Genomic DNA, 13,193 nt, shown 5'->3' with positions numbered 1-13,193 from the left:
TCATCTGTTAACTAGAGTTAACAACAGTAGAGCTGTGAGGATTAAATGAAGCGATGCATGTAAAGCATTTAGAATGACCCCTGGCACATTGTACATAATCAGTAAATGTTAGCTGCATTCCAAGAGACAGACATTGTCCCTCATCTAGGTATAGCAGGAAAATCAGAAGGTTCAATCTGATGTGTGATGATACGTCACCTCAAAAGTGAGGCAATCCTCTATGCACAGGAACTTTCTCATGTGCCTGGAAAACCTCAGTTCTCATATGAGTCTGCTCTCGCCCTAATCCCAGGAGACTCTCATGTCATTGAGCTCCTTTGAGGCTAACAGCTGCCTGCCCTGCATTTTGTACTTCTGCCCTCATATGTTGAAGGAAGACAGAAAAAAAGTAGTTCCACTAGTGTATACCCTTCTGTTAGAGCAGAAGGGTCATGCAACAGCTTAGAACTGTTTACCAGCCATTGTGAGGCTACATGGAGCCTGCAGCAGTGAGCTGGGTAGGGCTCCCACGGAGGGATTAGTTTGAAAGGTCGTCTTCTGTACAGAGGGTTTGCGGGCAGCCCCCTCAAAAAGGTCATGCTCTTTCCTGTGATGCTCTCACGCTTTTCTAGTCCACTGAGCAAGCCATGGAGGCTTAGACAGCTCCTCTCTTGCGTGAGTTCCAGAGTAGAGAAACCCCAGACTCCAGTGGTTAAAAAAAACATGATGCAGGCCCCTGTTTACAGAATAAAGGGAATCCAATACCCAGTATCCCCAGTTTGGGAGAGCGTTAGATGGGAGGGCTAGCATTTAGTCAAATCTTCAGGCTAATGAAAAGCAATGAGCATGGAGTAATTTCTAATCCCCTGTTTGGTTTGAAATTTTAGTTGACTTTTTAAAAGCAACAGATTGATCTTAATTATGCTTTGCGAAGGTTGATAAAAGTCTGTTCTCTGAGAACACCCACGGACATAGGAAAGTGGCTTGACATAGGTGGGGTCCAGGCTAAGGGAAGGTGATCTGGGATTAGCCATTTACATCAGACAATCCAAAAAGCAAATATTGCTTAAATGACTGGGTTGTTGTGAGGACAGGGTCATGGTACATAGGGAGAGCACTGACACAGAGGAAAGGGTTATGTGTGAAAAATGTCGCCAAGGTGATAGTTACCTTGAACAAGTCTTTTCCCAGGGGCCCTTGGGAAAGAGATCAGGAAATAGAAGCTGGGGGATTTAAAGGCCTGAGATACTCAGCTGAGGAGGGTGAGGGTGTGTGTGTGTGTGTGTGTTGGGAATGGGAGCTGCAGTCTTGTGTGCCCTGCGGTAGAAAGTGGCACAGGATCTCCACAGATGTTGCCTAAAAAAGTCTTTAGAAGAGTTGAGTCATTTTGGGTTGTTGTGTTTCCTTCTATGAAGAGAATCCCCTGGCCTATCCCTCAGATTCTAAGCTGAATCCTATTCACTTACAGCTGTCAGTTGACTAGCAACTAAATGGTCTGGGTGTTGGTTGCCATGGAAACAGCTAAAAGGCCCATCGCTATGGGAACCTACCATGCTCTCCAAACCAGGGATTTGGTTTCTAAAAAGAAGTGGAGGGGAGGGTGGTGGATGGGGCCCAGGAGATGGGCTGCAGAGGTGGCTTGAGGGTCCTTGGAGAAGGTGGCAAAGTGGTGAGCACACATGGCTAGCTCCTTAGTGACGGGTGGAAGAGGGGCAGTGGTGTCTCCCACATGCTGCAGGCATTCCCTGCCTGTTCTCGGCTCCTTGCCCCATGACTCCAGAGTGCAGATGTTTGCTGTCCCAAATAGAGGAAAGGCATGAGACCCTGGGGCAGACCTAGCCCATCAGCGCTGCTCCCCTCATCTGCTGGGGCTCTGAGAGGAAAAGTCGTGGCTCCTATCTGCCTGGCAGGCTGTTCTCCACACGTCGTGTGTCCCAGATAAGCAGCCAGCAGTGAAAGGATGAGCTTAGCTCTGCCTGCCGGTGGGTTAAGCTGATAAGGAGCCTGGCAGACAAAATGAATGACTGCTGGCCTTGAATACGGCAGAGATGCTGGGAGTTGGAAGATGCCAGGTGAGGAAGCAGTAGGGCTTCTGTTCTTAGCGTTAGAGAAATGCATTACTCTGCTCTCCCCTACCCACTCACAGGCCTCTACCACAAAAAAAGGGGTACTGCAGGTGGAGCAAAATATTAAAGATGGGGTTTTGCAGAGGTTCTCAATGGATGCGCACAACAGTTATAAGATTCTTTTCTGGGTTTTGCAATCAAGGGAAATAGCTTACATCAGTGTTTAGTGGTAAGCTGACCTTTTACTGAAACAAAGACGAAACATCCTAGTGGCTCTGCCATGAATTACTGTCAATGTGTAATATAGAAATGGAAGGGATTGGGCTAGATAATCTCTAATGTCTCTGTCAGAACTAACAGCTTATGATTCGTCAAGACACTGAAGGGAAGCTCAAGCACCACGGGCCAGCGGATGCAGACTAGTCACACCTGTGAGAGCAAGGACACTTCCCCGTGTCCAGAGGGGCTTAGGACAGAGACTAAGGCCAAGATATTTGATTCAGAGACCATCTCAGACAGGTTTGTCCCTGGGGACTTTCACCCGATTCTCCAGAATTCTGAGATGGGTGGTCTTGATCTTCTCTCCTCATCTCGCCTTCTCCTGCCTGCAGGCACTGGTCTTGGCCCCTCCTGGGGAGCTTTAGAGTCTAGGAGCCTGGCACCAGAGACAGATGCCATCTGCAATCTGAACCACTCCACAGGACCATTGAGCATTTCCCCAGGCTCGTAGGGAGGTTTTCACTTTTGGAACACAGCAGTTGTTTAGATTTCTATACTGTTTAAATTTTTAAATACATACTGGGTTTCTATCCCAGCTCCAACTCTTTCCCCAGCTGATTGACATTGGATGAGTTATTTAACTTACGTTTAAGGCTTCAATTTCCTCAGCTGTAAAACAGGAGGATAAGCGTGTCCACCCGGGGGTGGTTCTAATGATGACCCGAGGTGGTGTGTGCAAAGCATTCAGCTCAATGCCTGACTCTAACAAGTACCTGATTATTATTATCCTTCTAGATAAGAAAAGAAGGTTGCGTCCATGGAAACTGCTCAGTGGCCTAGAATCACAGGCATTTGCCATGAATTTGTCTTCTAGGCTTCATTTCAGGTGCCATTCAAGACCAGTGGCCTCCTGATAGCCTGCCTCCCTGTGGTTTGCCTTCATTAAGGCCGATTCTAATCCTCTCTTTATGACACTTAACCACATTCTTTTTCATGTGTAATTTGTAATTATTGTGTCAGCTTACCTTCCTATTAGACTGTAAACATCTTGAGAATAGAGACTGCCCTTTCCTCTCTAAGTAAATGCCTAAAACTCAGCACTCAGCAATTATTTAGCAATTTTTTTTTCTTTTGTTTTCTCTTTTTTATTTTTTGGCCGCTCCACAGGTCTTGTGGGATCTTAGTTCCCCGATCTGGGGTTGAACCCGGATCAGCGCCGTGAAAGCGCCAAGTCCTAACCACGGACCCCCAAGGAATTCCCATTTAGCAAATTTTTTTAATGTGGAAAAAATGTCATGATTCTTTAAGTTTTGAATCCAACCATTTAACCCTACAGTAGCCTTGGTCTCCAAAGGGCTGGGAAGAGTAACAGTTGATTTGGTTTCATCCACAGAAAGAAGGACATGGTAGTACCCTATCCTGGGTTGGTAGCTCTAGAGCAGGACTCGGGCTCCCATCCTGTAGAAGTCAGTTGTCATCTGTGTCCGGGGCTCATTGACAACACTTGCTTGTCTCCAGCCTGCAGGCTCCCTGGCCTTGGGCTCAGGAAGAAATGTCTCCCCCTCCCTTCCTGGCAGCTGTCTGTCTTCAGTTCTGTTCTCCCAGCCTCCTGGCTGCTCTTGGCTGTCTGGGTCACGATGCCAGTTCTGTAGCTGCATGTTGTATCAGGTTGCCTCTGAGAGTTCGAGAGAAAGTGGATCTGGCTTATCCAACTCTATCCCCTCTCCGGTACGCTGAATCTCTGCAGCCTTTCGGCTTCCCTCCAGAGCTTGCCAGTGCTTAGCTCAGCAGGAACAAGGCCCATAGAGCTATCCAGAGCATCTCCAAGAGTGTGGCTGCTGAGAAACATCTCCTTTCAAGGTGGGTAAAGGAAAGCGCTGGGGTAGGGAGTAAGGCAGCAGAATGGATGTAAGAGAAAAGACTCTAGGCTGGACCGATTTGCCGTAGGATCTTTGGACGAATCATTTAACCTCTTTTAGTTAAATACATCACAGAGTTGTTGTATGGACAAAAGGAAACGATGGATGTGCACATATAGCTTGGAAATACAAAGGCTACTCATACTCAGAATATTGATATCATAGGCTAGTGGAGAGGACGGGCAAGTCACCCTGTAGATTTTCCTGCTTAGTTACTGATGACTTGATGAGCTGGACATACCCACAGAAAAACCCACAAGAAAAACAACGTCCTGGATTTGATCACTCTGAGAGCAAGTTTAAGATTTCACCACAAAACGGAAGTCTAAGGCAGCTGACTCTTCTGAAATGTTTGCTGTTAGTCCTGAGGGCATATGCAGCTAAGGCAACTGCTCATTTCCGTCGTCCTCATTCCCTTGCAGAATTTATGTGGGCAGGACACTGTGCATTACTTCAACCAACGCTTACTGAGCACCTGTTGTGTGCCAGGCACTCTGCTCGGCCCGAGGGATGAAAAAAATGAGTAGGGCAAGGTCCCTGCCTTCAAGGAGCTCAGAGTCTAGTGGTAGAGGCAAGTGGCAACCCATCACGGCGATACAATGGGACAATGCTGTGACAGTCACACGTACAGGAGGCCATGGCATCCAGAGGGCAGAGCACTGAGGGCGATTTGGCCTGGAAGAGGCAGAGCCAGGTCAGTCTTCTGCTGGGAGCATGGCTGCAAACGGAGATGTCTAATATGGTACTAGATCTTTATTCATCCATCCTTTATCCTTCCTTCCGTCATTCAACAAACATGTCCCTGCTCTTTGTCTTCTGAGGCTTTTTGGAACATTTATTGTAGTGAATTTACCTTCTCCTGAACTTCTTGTCTTGGTTAATTTGTTTTCACTTAAAGTTCTTCCTCCTCCGTTTACTCTGGAACTAAGTAAACATACTTGGTTATGTCCTATGTACCTAATACACATATGTGTATCTCCAGCTAAAGTTATCAATTTGGATTTTAGACTTCTGGCCCCCATCTGACCCACTTCTCCTTTCTCTGTCTATGCTCCAGCCACACTGGTCTTTCAGTTCCTCAAATTGGCTGTGCTCCCCTCCCCCAGGCACGGGACACTTACACATGCTGTTCCCTCTGCCTGGAATGCTCCCCCTCACTTAGTTAACATTCATTTAGTTAACTCTTAGTCATCCTCCACATTTCTGCTGAAATACCTCTTCCTCCCGGAAGCCTTCCCTGACCACCTCCCCCAGATCAGAGCAAGTCCGTACTTTGCTCTACGTTCTCATGGCACCCTAGTTCCTCCCTCCCAGGCACGGTTCAAAGTTACATGCTGGTAGGATTATTTGATTAATGTCATTTCTCTCAATAACTTGTAACCATCATCAGGAGAGAAAACATTTCTATTTTGCTCATCACTATATGCACAGTGTCTAGCACAGCTCAGTCTGAGGAGCAGGTGGCCAGTAAATATTTTTTGAAAGAATTAATTAATGGAGTGATTAATGACTTTTTGGCCACTATTTGCCTTGGGCCTAAATGGCTGTGTGTCCAAAACCAAAAACAATCCCAAACATAAAATCAAGGACCAGAACTGAACAGGGAACCTCCTCTAAGAGAGGCACAAAAAGAAGGTAAACCAGGGGCAAGATGTCCCAGAACTAGGGGGCTCCTGCCTTGTAGGAGTGGAGGGCCAAGGTAGGAAAAATAGAAAGTCTGGAGCCCCCTGGCAAGGTCAGACCTAGGAGGTGGGTTGGGAAGGAGGGAGAACCAATAGGTAGGTGTTGAGCTATTACCCTGATTTTCTCACAGGGTACTTGTGTTCCTTGGGTGTAAGATAATGTACGGTGGTCCAAAAGACAGGATAAGTGTCCCATTCTCCTACTGCTTCGGTTATAACTAGACTTTGAGGAGTGTGGGTTTGAGGGGGAGGAAGATCATTTTATATTAAAACCAGTACTGATATAAAGTGGAGTATAAATTTCATATGATGATAAAAACACAAGATTTCAAAGACATTGATGCTATGACTTCAGTGGTAGATCAGTGAAAGAGTCTGAAAAGCATTAATACCTCAAAGTACTATATTCCAAAGGATTCCATATGATTGAAGTTTTATAAAGCAAATATTAGATATACATGAAGAATACGCTCTTTTTTTTTTTTTTTTTTTTTTTTTTGCTGTACGTGGGCCTCTCACTGCTGTGGCCTCTCCCGTTGCGGAGCACAGGCTCCAGACGTGCAGGCTCAGCGGCCATGGCTCATGGGCCCAGCCGCTCCTCAGCATGTGGGATCTTCCCGGACCGGGGCACGAACCCGTGTCCCATGCAACGGCAGGCGGACTGTCAACCACTGCGCCACCAGGAAGCCCAAGAATACGCTCTTTTGAGGCAAGATTTTTCTTGTTCATTTTTGTACCGCTCACCCCTCCCTCGAAGACCTAACACAACAGTAGTTGTGCATGAAGTGTTGAACGGAATCCACAGCAAACCACTCACTGTTAGTCTGGTCAGTAAATTGTTCACTGGATTTTATTATCAAGGTTGCTCTGCCTACCCACTCCTCCAGAGAGAGTTGGGGTCACTTCTGTGTCTCTCTGGAGAGGAGCTAAATAAAGAGGCTCTGTGGGGTGTTGTGTCCAAACTATTCCAGGACGGAATTGTGTGGGAGACAATGGAGAGGAAGCAAGAGTGAGATGCAAAGCAGAAAAGTTTGAAGAGGATTCAACTTCCTGCCATTGCCCGTAAGGAAATTATTCTCTAGTTTCTCTGCATGTTTCCTTGGTTTTCTGTGTTTACCTTGACTCCAGGAGGAACTGTGAGCTTTTAGAAGTCAGGGCTGTGTCTGTTTTTCACACAAAGCACCTGAAAACCATGCACAATAAATACTTGTCCACAATCTGGCCCAGGGAATCCCCAGGACCAGAGTCGATAGAATCTTGGCAAAGATAACCATCCAGATTGCAAAGCCACGAAGAGCAGAGTTCTCAGAGGTAGGTGGTAGGAAGCAGGAAGTTGATAGAGTAGGTGTGTGAGCAAGGCTGGTGGGTCCTTACGAGTGAGCTGAGCCTTGGCGAGCAGCAGTGGGGATGCGGGTAGTGATTACTGGGATTGATTCTCAGCAGGCTCTGAGATGAAGGAGACAATGTTCTCAGACTTAAATCATTGCTTTTAACTCCCCCAGCGTAATCTCTAATGGTCCCTGGCTGGTGCCACTCAGAGCATCCACCCCCAGACACCCCACTCTGCCTACCTGAGCAAATTCTTCCCAGCTTCTCAGCAACTCTGTATCTCAAATCCATGGCTGCCACCTCCCTTTCCAATGCAACGCATCCCTGTCCCTAGTCATTCAGCATTTAGGGAAGGCGAGGGAGTTTGCAACTCCGCAGTCTGGATACTGTTTCCAGCGTGTATCAAATCAACTACCCCCAGAAGCAGCTCTCTGATGAAGGGACCAGACCCTCCTGTAAAATGTAGCAGGCTGAAGGTCTTGGATGGTGAATGCGCGGGAGGTGCCTGCAGCCAGTGATGGGGTTTGAAAGCAGGGCGCCAGGCTGCACCCTTGTCAGGAGAGGGTTGGAAATAAGCCAAATAGAGCAGAATGGAAAAAGAAAAATCATCTGCAGTTCTTAAAAAAAATAAAAATAAAAACGGGAAAGTAGAGTCAAGGACACGAGACTTGTTGCCAGAGAAGTTGGGGATGAGGGCAAGAGATGCGTGACACTTTTCTCCTCTCCTTCCTGACTGCATTTTCTCCTTTTCTCATAACCTCCCCGATAAATCACCTGTAAATTGTAACCGCGCAAGCTGCACCCACTTGAAATTGCAATCTGGCAGCCCTAAGATTGGCATTCAGGGACTGTCTTTGTCACGAAAAGCAGAATTTTTGTTTATTTTGGTAAATTAATTGCTGGCAGAGAGAGCTTTTCATTTTCCAACCCAAACGATACAAAAGAACACTGCAGGGTTGGAAAGCACCTAAAGGGTATTCTGGGTTAAATCACCAGCTGAGCAGCAACCACGGACTGTCCTTGGCATCTCTGGATATAAAACCACAAAATAGGCCAGGACTGTGTGCTGAGCCCAACGTGTGCACATAGCAACCCCTGAGCCTTTACCCTTTAGCAACGTGCAGGCAACCAAAACAAACCAGCCTGCCATCCTGGGGATGGGTGACAATGTCTGTGCCTCATCTACAATTCCTGCCACAGGCGATGAGTGCTTCAGGTGGCATTAGAGGAGGACAGCCTGTGGCCATATCTTAGGGAAAAGGCTGGGACTTCCCTGGTGGTCCAGTGGTTAAGACTTCACCTTCCAACTAAGGGAGTGCAGATTCGATCCCTGGTCAGGGAGCTAAGATCCCACATGCCTCAGGGCCAGAAAACCAAAACATAAAACAGAAGTAATATTGTAACAAATTCAATAAAAACTTTATTTATTTATTTATTAAATTTTATTTATTTTATTTTATTTATTTTTGGCTGCGTTGGGTCTTCGTTGCTGTGCGTGGGCTTTCTCTAGTTGCGGCGAGTTGGGGCTACTCTTCGATGTGGTACGAGGGCTTCTCATTGCGGTGGCTTCTCTTGTTGTGGAGCACGGGCTCTAGGTGCGCAGGCTTCAGTAGTTGTGGCACACAGGCTCAGTAGTTGTGGCTCACGGGCTCTAGAGCACAGGCTCAGTAGCTGTGGTACATGGGCTTGGTTGCTCCGCAACATATGGGATCTTCCCAGACCAGGGATCAAACCCATGTCCCCTGCATTGCCAGACAGATTCTTAACCACTGAGCCATCAGGGAAGTCTCAATAAAGACTTTAAAAATGGTCCACATCAAAAAAAAAAAAAAAAATCTTAAAGAAAAAAGGAAAAGGCTCTGGGAAGTCTCATTGTCATAAAGGTCACTGTGGCCTCTGCACGTGATGCTGTCCTGCCATCTTCCCCAACATCAGACCTGGCCTGGTCATCTTCCTACATAATGAGTCTTACCAGTTGGTCGGCCGTCTGTACCAATCCCACCATGGGGAACAAGTGGGTGTGGTGACTTGGGAAAGATGACTGTCACAGGACTTAGCAGAGCCCACAGACACATACCACACAGGTACACACACTACAGAGATGCCAATCCTGTTCTATTCTAGAAAGTATTCAAATGACGGAAAGGCAAGGTTTCAGTGAGGTTATTCGGGAAAGGTTTCCTGGAGGGGAGGAGATGTTTGACCACTTATTCAAGGGGTATTTTCTTGGTTTAGCAGAAAGAAAGGGGAGGGCCTTCCAGATGGTGGTTGAGGATATGGTTTGGAGCAGGAGGAAGTAGGAAGCTGAGTGTCTGCAGGGGGCCATGTCAGGTGGTGTTTGGCGGGGGTGGGGTCGGGTCAGTAAGAAGTGAGTGGCCCAGGCGACTCACTTGATGAGTAACTGGGGCTCAGTGTGGGTTGCACACTGAACACGCAGCAGGTTTCCAAGCAGGGGGAGGGGATAATGAGGCCAGCCGAGTGTGTGGGATGAGCTGGAATTGGGAGGCTGGAGCAAGGGGTCCAAACAGGAACTTTGCCTTATTGGGAGCTCAGCATCAGAGGCTGGACCAGGGTAAGGGCTGGGGAAAGAAAGGGGAAGGCAGGAGAATATCTTTGAGGAGGAAGGCGGAAGGAAGTTCAAAGGAGAAAGAGAAGTAGGCCCTGGGCCTACTTGCTCTCTCACTGGAGCAAGTTTATAAGAACAGGAGGAAGAAGAGCCTGGAAGAAACAGAGTCCTGCCAGCTAGACCCCAGCCCTCTGGCCATTGAGTAATACCTGCAAAGCAGTTTCAGTATGTAGTAAGAAAGACTTTCACATCTATAATCTGTTTTGATCAGAATGCCTCTGTGATATAGGCAGGGTCAGAGGTCATCTCCCTATAACAAGGGAGGAAAGGGAGGCACATATGATTAAAATAACTTGCCCGAGGTCCCGGTCACACCTCATTCCTTTCGTAAGGCAGACCAAGAGGAAAGGCGAGGAGTTCCCTGGGCCAGGCTTCCCTTTCCCTGCAGGCCTTCCTGCCTTGCTGGTAACCATGTTCCCTGGGCTCCACGGGGTCAGCACCCAAGCTGGCATCCAGGTCCCAGCACACCAGGCTGCTGGATCCCCCTCTTGGGATCTCAAGGGTCTGCCGAGCCTTCCCACCTCAGGACAGTCGGGGGTGGCTGGATCCTGTCTTCAAGTCCCTCTTCTGGCTCTCTCCTCGGAACTCTTGCTGCCTCAAGTCTCCTTGCCATCTCCACGGAGGCTTGCTTCTTCTCGAGGTCTAGCTGTGGGTTTGGATCAACCCCTGGTCTGCCCCTTCCAATACACCCTCCTACTGCCCTGCAAGGGTCTCTCCTTGGCCCCTCCTCATCCTTTCTTGGGCACTTCACATTTTTTGTTGCTCAGATAAGGGGTTTTCATATCAGTCCTGAAGAGAGACAGTAGAGGGGCTATCCTTGCTACCTGCTCCAAGAGGCAATTTCATTCCGGCTCCTCAAGTCTGGATGTGTTTGGGGAACAGAGCTGCTCTTTGTCTAAGAGAATTCTTGGACTTCCCTGGTGGTGCAGTGGTTAAGAATCCGCCTGCCAACACAGGGGACACGGGTTCGAGCCCTGGTTCGGGAAGATCCCACATGCTGAGGAGCAACTAAGCCTGTGCGCCACAACTACTGAGCCTGCGCTCTAGAGCCCGCGAGCCACAACTGCTGAAGCCCGTGTGCCTAGAGCCCATGCTCCGCAATAAGAGAAGCCACTGCAATGAGAAGCCTGCGCACCACAACCAAGAGAGCCCCCACTCGCTGCAACTAGAGAAAGCCCACGCACAGCAACGAAGACCCAACGCAGCCAAAAATAAATAAATAAATAAATTTATGTTAAAAAAAAAAATACCAGTCTCTGCTTCCCAAACCAAAACATCCACTACTCTGGATAGTGTACGTAATTATTAAAAAAATAAATAAATAAAAATAAAAGAATTCTTTCCAGGAAGCTCAATATTCAGAATTGATAAAAGTGACTCAATCCCGACGGAAGAGGTAGGAGAGCGTTGTAGTCCGTCATTTCCCTTCCTTCCAACTCAAGCACCCAGCAGCAGCACCTTGTTTATGGAGGTGGGGTGGGGGATTAGAGGCGGAGGTGGATGTAGTGTCAGTGGTCCACAGAGGTGGTCTGAAAACTGCTTATCTAGTCCCCTTTTACAAATGAAGAAACTGAGGCCAGGAGGGGAAGTCACTCGCCTAAGACCACACGGAGTTCCTTCCGGGTCTGTGACTTGGTCTGTGGACCAGTTGGCCCTGCTCTCATCCTCTCCTCTGGGGTCCTCTGCTCCATCCATGCTTGGCTGCATCCACCCATCCATTCAACCAGTATTGGGGGAGCTCCGTGCCTACCACTGCGCCAGCCACAGATCCAGCAACGAACACCACGCAGGCCCTGCTCCTTGCAATCGTGCCACCTCAGCAAACCAGGTAGCTGCAAATTTTTCCCACCCCGGCACAAGCCCCCGGCCTGCCTGTCACTCAGGCTCCCAGCAGCCAGAGCTAAAGATAAAATTGAGGGCAGCGTTTTAAGTCAGCAGCGGCAGACCTGGCTGGCGCAGTGTGGAAGGGGAGCTAGGCTGAGCTAGGAGACCTCCTCCAAGCAGGCGGCTGCATTTCTGGTAGCGGCCCATTCCCGCAAGACTGGTAACAGCCACTGCTGGTCTTCCTCCCCCTGTGGACACAGCCCTGGGCGGGGCTGGCAGAGCCCCCGTCTGACACCTCACTCCAGATGCCAGCCTTCCCTGGACCTCAGATGTATTCTCCTGGCTTTTCTTCTTTCGTATCCACTGTTTTGCTGACCCTGGGCTTTGCTTATTCGCAAAGCCAGTGAAGACCCCACTTCTACAGATCTGCTCTGCCCTCGTGCTGATGTTCACAGGTTATAGTATGGCCAGGGGAAACTGGAAGGGGAGGCCCAGGGGAGGTCAGGTGTTCTGCCTGGAGCCCTCAGGGCTTACCTCCTGGGGGATTCTGCTGGCTGGCAGGACAACTTTCTGGAGGATGAGGTCACCATCAGACCCCACCCATCTGGATTTCCTCTCCCCATCTTGAGGCCACCTACTTCTCTTTGCTGCTCCCTAGTAATGGGCCAGCTGATGCTGGCAAGCATCACACTTGCTCAGCAGGAAAGTGAATAATGTGGGGGAGGAGAAAACCCTGGGTTTGTTCCCACTCCCAGCCACTCCACTCTGCAGGCAAGGTGGGCCGCAGGCAGCTGAACAGTCCTGGGAAGAAGAGCAGGAAGAGAGAAAGGACCAGCCACCTGGAGCAGCTCACGCCTCCCCCAAAACGCAGGAGACGAGTGGAAGCTGCTTCCCCTTGTACCTGGGCCTGACTGGGCCAGACCTCAGCACCTCAGCATCAAACCAAGTGACAGAGACAAGATGCCGCCTGCCATCCTCCAGACGGCTGGTGTGCTGGTGTCGGCCATTCTTTCTAAATCAAAGGGTTTGGTGAGAACCCCCAAGGAGGGGCAGGCTGGAGAGCTGGGGGGGCGGGCGTCTCTGCCTGACATTCACCCCCTTCCCGCACAGTGGCAGAATGGGGACTCCCATTCCAAGAACCTGCTTTCCAGGGACAGAAATAGTATGGAAGGGTGGGGTGCGGGGGCTGGAGCTGCCACAGACTGCTTCTCCATGGGCATTCTGGGTAAGAATATTAATGAGACTATTAATAACTTCTTACCTCTGTATAAGTCTTAAAGACTTTTCTCTAGATGCTTTCACCACCTCCACACCCATTATCTCATTTGATTTGCAAGGCAACTCTGTGAATCTTTGGGGTCATCACCCCCATTTTATAGATGAGGAAACTGAGTCATGGAGAAGGGATTGTCATGTGCTAACCAGGTCATTCTGCTAATAAGTGGCTGAGCAGGTACCAGAACCCAGATTTCCTTGGGTCATCTCTTCAGTTGTCCCATTGGAATGGGGTTCTGAGAAACCAGGGCTTTCTGCTGGGCTATACTGATGT

This window comes from Phocoena sinus, chromosome 2 (assembly GCF_008692025.1).
Source record: "Phocoena sinus isolate mPhoSin1 chromosome 2, mPhoSin1.pri, whole genome shotgun sequence".
Lineage (NCBI taxonomy): Eukaryota > Metazoa > Chordata > Mammalia > Artiodactyla > Phocoenidae > Phocoena > Phocoena sinus.
This window is presented reverse-complemented; position numbering follows the sequence as displayed.